Source organism: Eumetopias jubatus, unplaced genomic scaffold (genome assembly GCF_037043125.1).
Source record: "Eumetopias jubatus isolate StellerSeaLion01/CBP00866 unplaced genomic scaffold, mEumJub1_p1.0 scaffold_1, whole genome shotgun sequence".
Taxonomy (NCBI): Eukaryota; Metazoa; Chordata; class Mammalia; order Carnivora; family Otariidae; genus Eumetopias; species Eumetopias jubatus.
In genome coordinates, this window is record NW_028274807.1 from 211,706,721 (window position 1) to 211,714,405 (window position 7,685).

The following is a 7,685-nucleotide window of genomic DNA, read 5'->3' on the forward strand; positions in this document are numbered from 1 at the left end:
CTAAAATACAAACTTTTAAGGTATAAATCATTTTTAATCATTATAGATTAACGTAAAAAGTAGTTTAAAATTTACAATCTAATGGATCTAAAAATATAAAGATAATGAATCATAAAAAAGATAAAACAAAACACAAAGGAGCTTATCAGGAAGGAAGGAAAGAAGGAGGGAAAGAAAGAAAGAAAAAAGAAAAGAAAAAAAGGAAAGGAAAGGAAAGGAAGGAAAGAAAAAAGAAATTGCATAGATCAGCAGGCACTTGCAGGCACTTATTATCATGAGCACCAGGTGTTGTATGGAATTGTTGAATCGCTAAACATCTGAAGCCAATATTACACTGTATGTTAACTAGAATTTAAATCAAATTTTGAAAAAAAAAAAGATCAGCAGTTTGCATTCTTAGTTGATCATTATTTTACCTGTGGATATTTTAAAAATATACTGCCACTAGCTTCAGCCTAGAACCAATTTAATCAGAATTTCTACATATGAGATTCTTGATGGTCCTAACATCCAGAGTTGAGAAACACCACCTGAGAATATTGCTCAACACTTAGAAAATTTTCATTAATATCACCTATTATGACTATCATTAATATCTACTACCTATATTAAAAGTATTAACTCTCAAAAAAATAAAAAAGTATTAACTCTCATTAATATTAGCTTCAGAACTTGTATTTTATAGAGATTTAAATTATTACCAGTAAAATCTGAGTTTTCTTGGTACTTTTACACGATATCATTCCTCTGCATATCTTACCCCCAATAGCTACCACACCATGAGTTTGTTGGGTATATTTTCCTGTCAATGTTTCTGTAATGTCAGTCTTGACTTATGTATCCATAAACAGGTTTTGCAGAAACTTACCTAAAAACCACCTAAAGTTCACCTAAATAGTATATCACACATATTGCCCTGGGAACTTACTCATTGACCACAACACTGTGTTTTATGTCTCTTTAGAAACTCCGTTCATCTACTTCAAACACTTTAACTGACATACAGCATTCCCTGAGTGGGGGACATCATTTTATCAGTTTCTTATTATGACGATCCTATGGAAATTAGTGCTTCTTCTCCATATCACACAAGTGAGAATATCTTTATGTTAGTGGGGAACAGTTGTCTGACTTCTAAAATTGATGTGTGTTCATTTTTTAAAAAGATTTATTTATTTCAGAGGGAAGGAGCATGAGCGGGAGAAGGGGCAGAGAGAGAGAATCTCAAGCAGACTCTCCACTGAGTGTCGAGCCAGGACACAGGGCTTGATCTCAAGACCCTGAGATCACAACCTGAGCCGAAATCAACAGTTGGACTCTTAACCGACTGAGCCACCTAGGTGCCCCCCGATGCATGTTCATTTTTATTATTAATTGCCTACATGTGTTGTCCCGTTACAAAAATTAGCTGCTATCAACTGCATCTTGTTATTATTAAGGAATGCAATCAAAATTATCCTTGAAATCTGTCTAGGAATAATGATTCTGTTGCTGAAGAGGCGATGTTGGACCTAAGGATGTATCCTGGAAATTTTTCGAGTGAATGTTTTCATTAAAATATAACAAACAGAAAAGTAAAAAATCATATGTATATACAGCTTGATGAAATGTTCATGGTGGACATACTTACATAACTGCCAACCAGATTAAGCTATTGGAACGTTACCAGCACCCCAGAAATATCATACATTACTCCCCAAAGATCATCGCACTTGATCTTAGCCAAAAGGCCGAGAAGCGATCAAAGATCGTTGCTATTCTGATGTCCATCACCAGAGTTTTGATTTGTCCATTTTGGGCCTTTATATAAATGAGATCATACTGGAAAAAAACATTTAAAAGAATGATTCTGGGGCGCCTGAGTGGCTCAGTTGTTAAGCATCTGCCTTTGGTTCAGGTCATGATTCCCAGAGTCCTGGGGTGAGTCCCGCATCGGGCTCCCTGCTTCTCTCTCTGCCTCTGCCTCTCTCTCTCTGTCTCTCATGAATAAATAAATAAAATCTAAAAAAAAAAAAAAACTTGACCAAAGATCTTTTTTGATCCTTAGATTTGTAGAGAAATGAGATGGAGTGAGAAATTCCCTAAGGGAAGCTATGTACCCTGGAGGCTACACCCAAGAGGAGAAGAATATTTTAGGAAGAAAATGGTCCCAGTGGGGACTTAGGGGTGGGGCTGGAGGATATGAGTGTATGTTGTGGGGGGGGGCATGCGGATCCTACATGGGGCTCCAACTCTGCTTCCACTGGGTAGACAGGACAGAAAAGATCACCTCCTTGACTCTTGAGAGAGGGTGGGGAGTTCTCCAGAAACAGATAATCAAAACAGCAATTTATTTAATGAGAAGTGAGGGAACTCAGTCCCAAAGAACCCTCCTGTGCCCTTCACCTCAGGTTCCCCTCTCCTGTGTCAGAAGGAAATACTCTGGGGCCACGTCAGGTGTCATTCTGGCCCTGGGCCCCATGCTTGGCTATTGGTCCCTGCTTCTCTGTCCTTATTTGTCTTCCATTGGGAGAAGCTAATATAACAGAGCCCAAATCTTCAGTAATTCCATTGTGATGCCTTAGCATTGCTCAGAAACTGCTTTGGCAAAGAGGTAAGGGGGCGGGCCAAAGCTTTTACTTGCATGCTTTCCTGGCACATAGGCAGGGATGCGGAGGGAGGAAAAGCTCGCCCAAACCAAGTGAAAGTCCCTGGCTCTGGACAGGGCTCTCCAAGCCCCACTGTGCCTTACGTCCTTACCTCATCTCTAGCTCTGCTCTCCTTTCCCTGCCTGTTGGTTCTAGGTCTCCGCCTCAGAACTCCCTCTACACCCACTTGAACATCCCTCCCTTTTATTTTCTAGAGGGAACTTTCCACATGTACAGAGCGTCTCCCTTGTGCCTAACACAGAGCTAGGTACTGCGTATAAGGAGGTAACTACAATGTGTTGCTCCCCTAGGAGGACAAAAGCCTCAGGAGCAAACACATGCATGCACCAGTTTCTACAACGTACAGAGGAGGTGCAAAGAGAGAGTGGTCAGCACTTCCTGGGGGGTGTCAATCAAGATTTCGGAACAGAGCGTGAGAGGAGGGCTAGGACTTTTCCAGGTGAATAGGGAGGAAGAGGACTCCAGGGGACGGTAAATGCAAAGGTCCAGAGCTACAAAACAACATAGGATGTACCAAGAATTGTAAGAACTATCAAGTATTTGACATCAAAGCATTATTTTCCGATAGATAAAAATGTGACTCTCCTACAGATATATGGTGAGTATATGTCAAAGACTTATTTATTAATGAGGGAGCCAGGAGAGTAAAGCTAGTTTGCAGAGCATTTTAGGAACAGGGATTTATACAGATAGGAAAGGAATAATGAAATGAGTTTTCCAAGTTGGATGCAAAAATACAGGAAAAATAAAACTGTAGCTTTGGAGGCACCTGGTTGGCTCAGTTGGTTAAGTGTTGGCTCAGGTCATGATCTCAGGGTCCTGAGATCAAGCCCCACGCCTGGCTCCCTACTCAGCAGGGAGTCTGCTTCTCCCTCTCCTTCTGCCCTCCCCCCACTTGTGTGCGCAGTCTCTCTCTCAAATAAAATCTTAAAAAAAATTTTTTTTTTAAAAAAACTGTAGCTTTTGGGGTTATCTTTTTTACCAGACAGAGATTGATTGTCTCACAGGGCAATGAACAATAACCTTTGGGGTGATCTTAGCCGAACAGAAACGATTTACATCTCTACTAGACAAAAATCACTTGAAGTTCATTAATCTATGTGTTAGCACTGATGTCACAGAATCTAGGTCTCAAGCAAACAAAGGAATATTCCCCCAGAAAACGTGAGAATTAAGTTGGCCTTTTTGGCACTACTTCAATGTAATGTTCAAAAGAAATGCAGCCATTCTTTCGAGTAACTTAAAAGTTTTGGGTAATTTCCTCCTTAATACAAAGGGCGGGTCAAAAGACGGGAGGGGGTTGGTGGAATGGGTGATGAGGCCAGAGCAAGAAGACAGAGGCCAAACCACGGAGGGAGTGGAGTTTGGACCTTTCCCTGGAGGGATACTGAGCCACTGAATGACTTTTAAAAGATGTGAACAATGATGAGGTGGGAACCACCCTGACCTCTCCTTCATAAGGGGCTAGGAGGGTGCCAGTCTATGTGTAGCTCAGATGAGCTATGAGGACCTGAATTAAAGCCCCGTTGGCGAGTGAAGGTGTCCAGTGAAAGTTTACGTTGCCATTTTGATACCAAAGAGCCAGAGTCTCCTTAAATACTGATCTTCACGTATAAGTCTTTTTTTTTTTAAGATTTTATTTATTAATTTGACAGAGAGAGACACAGCGAGGGGGAGTGGGAGAGGGAGAAGCAGGCTTCCCTCGGAGTAGGGAGCCTGACGCGGGGCTTGATCCCAGGACCCCGGGATCACGACCTGAGCCGAAGGCAGACGCTTAATGACTGAGCCACCCAGGGCCCCTCATGTATAAGTCTTGTAGCACAGACATCCTCACCCATTCCTGACTCCCCATGTCCTATGCATGGAGGGTCTCAGATGCTCCCACTAGCAAAGTTCCTCTCATTTGTCTTCCTACGGTCCATGCAGTCCTGAAGCAATCAAATTCCCATTTGTCATCTAGGTTGATTATACTCTTCTCACATCTGAAAAATCTGCCCTAAATCGGATCTTTCATTCTGCATGCCCGCCACACACCACCACCACCACCAACAGCACATACTCAGAATCAAAGCAAAGATCTCCAGTGCTTTGCTGGAGTCATCAGCATGTCTGCCTTCCATCAGTGGCCTGCAGGCGGTGGACATTACTCCAAATCCATAATCAGACTCATTGATATTGCAGCCAGGTGGAGAGCGTCTTAGTTCTGCAGGCTGCTACCTTTTAGTTGAAATCACCAGATATAATCCATACGCTCTGTGATGGTAAATATCTGGTCAGTTCTGAGTGTATGTGTGTGTGAGGGTGTTCCTGGAGGTGATTAACATTTGGACCCCTAGACTGAGTGAAGCGGATTGCCCTCTCTGATGTGGGTAGGCCTCATTAGAGCCACTGCAGGCCTGCAGAGAACAAAAAGGCTGAGTAAGAGATCATTCCTTCTGCCTGACTGCCTTCAGGCTGGCTTGCCCCCTTCTTCCAGACTGGAACTGAAATATCAGCTCTTCTAGGAACTCAAGCCTGCCAGGCTTCAGACTGGAACCAAGCCATCGGCTCTGGTTCTCGGGCCTTCGGGCTCAAACTGTACATGCAGGTCGCAGATCTGTTGGTTCTGTGTTTCTGGAGGATCCTGACTTATTTTATAGCTTCTTCCCCTTGTTTCATCTCTGAAGTTTTGTTTTTTTACTCCTGCTTTCCCTTTTCTTCCTTCTTCCAAACATCATTCCCTCTCTCCACTGGCATAATGGCTCACGCCATCTTTTATTCAGGGATTACTATGTTTCTGAGCTGCCCAGGGGAACAGGGAGAAAAAGGGGCCATTCTGAAATCTGTTCAAATACATGAATGTATTTCTCCATAATTTTTTAATAATCACAAAGTAATAGATGCTCATTGTGGAAAATTAAGAAAATGTAGAAAAAGGGAAAAAAAAAAAGAAAAAGAAAATAGGCACCTATACTCTTACCTCTCAGTAAAAGCAAGGTGGACACTCTGGTGAATTTCCGTCACTGTTCACCTCCAGATGGCCACTGTTCTATGTGAACGTCTCTCTATACCTCCCGTTTCATTCTGTTCTTTCTACTTAACACTGTAACACGGACACTTTGTCATGTTAGTTAAGGTTTCTCAACTGTCCTATTTAGGTACCAACATGTCCACTACTATAAACATTATACTGTATACAACGGCAGTACTTCCAACAGTATACTCTAACTCAGCAATGCTCTGCAAATATTATGCTCCAACAGCAAAACTCCAATACCAATATTCTAAATAGTGTGATCAAACAGGATACTCTACAGTGATTCCAGAGAGCCATAAACAGCAATGTTATCAACAGTCTCATACCTCTCTTTTTTGACCGATGTAACCTGTTTGTTTTTTCTTACTGTTTTCTTAATGCTTTTATTTTTTTATTTTGTAGTTTCAAGTTTTATTTAAATTCCCATTAACATACAGTGTAATATTAGTTTTAGGTTTAGAATTTAGTGGTTTATCATTTACATACAACACTCAGTGCTCATCTGGAGTGCCCTTCTTAATGCCCATCACCCATTTAGCCTATCCCCCCACGCTCCTCAGTTTGTTTTCTATAGTTAAGAGTCTGTTTTATGGTTTGCCTCTCTTTTCTTCCTCCCCATGTTCATCTGTTTTGTTTCTTAAATTCCACATATGAGTGAAATCATATGGTATTTATTTCTCTGCCTGACATTTCACTTAGCATAATACACTCTAGCTCCATCCATCCATGCTGTTGCAAATGGCAAGATTTCATTCTTTTTATGTCTGAGTAATATTCCATTGTATGTATATACCACATCTTCTTTACCCATTCATCAGCCAACGGACATTTGGGCTCTTTCCGTAATTTGGCTATTGTTGATAATGCTGCTACAAACATCAGGGTGCATGTGTCCCTTTGAATCAGTATTTTTGTATCCTTTGGGTAAATACCTGGTGGTGCAACTGCTGGATCATAGGGTAGCTCTATTTTAAACTTTAAAAAAAAAAAGATTATTTATTTATTTATTTATTTGACAGAGAGAGACACAGCAAGAGAGGGAACACAAGCAGGGGGAGTGGGAGAGGGAGAAGCAGACTTCCCGCAGAGCGGGGAGCCCAATGTGGGGCTTGATCCCAGGACCCTGGGATCATGACCTGAGCCGAAGACAGATGCTTAACGACTGAGCCACCCAGGTGCCCCTATTTTTAACTTTTTGAGGAACCTCCACACTGTTTTCCAGAGGGGCTGCACCAGTTTGCATTCCCACCAACAGTATAAGAGGGTTCCCCTTTCTCCACATCCTTGCCAACACCTGATGTTTCCTGTGTTGTTGATTTTACTCAGTCTGACAGGTGTGAGTGATCTCTCATTGCAATTTTGATTTGTATTTCCATGATGATGAGTGACGTTGAGCATCTTTTCATTTGTCTGTTGGCCATCTGGATGTCTTCTTCGGAAAAATGTCTATTCATTTTTTAACTGGGTTATTTTTTGGGTGTTGAGTTTAATAAGTTCTTACTGTTTTTAAAAGCTTTCCAATATATTAAACTGCATTTTTATATTTCCTTATAAATTTTCCCTCTCTCAGACTCTAATTTGCCTTTTAATGTCATTTGGTATTATTTTTTTAAAGAAGATTTTATTTACTTGAGAGAGAGAGCATGAGTGGGGTGAGGGATGAGGGGCCGAGGGAGAAGCAGACTCCCCACTGAGCAGGGAGCCCAACACGGGGCTCGATCCTAGGACCCCAGGATCATGACCTGAGCTGAAGGCAGATGCTCAACCGACTGAGCCAACCAGGCACCCTGTCATTTGGTATTATTGATAAACACATAATTTATTGTATATACCTTAAACAACTGATCTAATTCTTTGTAATCTTTATTCTGCTTTCATACAGTGTAATATTAGTTTTAGGTTTAGAATTTAGTGGTTCATCTTTGCATACACTTCTTCTTAAATGTATATAAAATTGAAGACAACTGTCTCTGAGTTTAGAAACTCCCTCCTGGGGTGTTATGCTGAGTGAAGTAAGTCAA